The sequence below is a fragment of the Macadamia integrifolia genome, chromosome 2 (genome assembly GCF_013358625.1).
Source record: "Macadamia integrifolia cultivar HAES 741 chromosome 2, SCU_Mint_v3, whole genome shotgun sequence".
Taxonomy (NCBI): Eukaryota; Viridiplantae; Streptophyta; class Magnoliopsida; order Proteales; family Proteaceae; genus Macadamia; species Macadamia integrifolia.
Window position 1 is genome coordinate 21,483,090 of NC_056558.1, and position 1,445 is coordinate 21,484,534.

The following is a 1,445-nucleotide window of genomic DNA, read 5'->3' on the forward strand; positions in this document are numbered from 1 at the left end:
AAAAAAAAAAAAAAAAAAAAAAAAAAAAAGTCCATCTTGAATCCTTAGACGTTGAAAAGTACCTGTAACTGTTTATATTTATGCATATAAAACTAGTATAAAACATTAATATAATTTTTTTATAACATGTATTACACAGTTATTATTATATGCATACTATATTTAGTTATTAATATATGGAAAGAGTCTCTCTGAGCTGCTGGCATGAGCTACACCAGCAGCTCCTGCTCTTCTCTCTCTCTCTCTCTCCTCCCTGTCCCCTATTGATTAACTGCTGAAGTGCCCCCATATTGGTGTGTTCCCCTATGGCGCTTGCTTAGAGAACTCCTCTCCCTTTATATATATATATATATATATATCCATTGATGCTTATAAACTATTGATGTTTCCTATATGCACTGGATTTTTAGCCTTCCTTTTTCCTCTTAGAAACAAATCCCTGAAGGTATCCTGCAATATTTTCCTTCCCAATTTACTTTGAACAAGAATGACAATCTACATCAGTGTCACCTTACCCCCAAAGGTTTATTAGTGTCAATGAAATGCTGAGGTTTTTACTTGTGCAACTGGAACAAGTAGAAACTCATGGCTCCTGTATAAATATGGTACAGGAAGATCAAGGTTCAGATTTGTTCATTATTAAGTTTATTTTTTCTCCTTGCTGATGACTATGCCTAAGGTAAGGTGAATGACTAACTTCTGGAGTCGGGTGTCTCTGCTGATGGCAATGCTGTAGGTGGAGCCTTAATTCAATTATTTTTCCTTTGTATTGTCAGCCTAAGAGTGCCTAGATTTCCCTTATGTACACTCTTTTATTTTTTCTATTCATATAATCACTGCTGAATTATAGCAATAGCAAAGTATATACAGTATAGAAGGCTAACATGGTCATGTGATCGAAAGAGCCTCTTGAAATTCTCGGGGTAAGGCTGCATAGTTCGCGCCACCTTGCTGGACCTCGCACATGCAGGAGCCTCGTGCACTGGGTACTCCTTAGTGCAGGAGGCTAATATGGTAGAATTATGGCTTTTCTGTGTTAAGGCTGCAGCCCTTTTTCAGAGTCAAATGAACAAATTTCAATGAGACTTTGCCAAGTCTGATTATTTATGGGGGAACCTTTCATTCAAATATTTTTTATTTTTTATTATTCTTTTTTTTGTTGTTGTTGTAAAGAGGGCTATTACCAGTCAAACTTATTCATTTGAAGACCTGCCTCTTTATTTCAGATCCAACTTGACAATGTTGAAAACCTGTGTTATGGTTTTTATGAAATATAAGTTCAACCAAGTATACTAGTACATTGGAGAATTCTTAATTGGCTAGTTGTAAATAGCCCCAGGGCTATGGAACAAAGGCTTATCCTGGATCTACATTGGAGAATTCTTAATTGGCTAGTTGTAAATAGCCCCAGGGCTATGGAACAAAGGCTTATCCTGGATCTACAT

The 1,445-nt window shown here is 36.3% G+C and overlaps 1 protein-coding gene across 1 annotated transcript in view; it reads left to right on the forward strand.

Annotated features, from left to right (window-relative positions):
- Positions 1–1,445, forward strand: part of LOC122061451 (F-box/LRR-repeat protein 17-like) — a 6,874-nt gene that overhangs the window by 3,671 nt on the left and 1,758 nt on the right. The gene's annotated exons all lie outside the window — the stretch shown is intronic.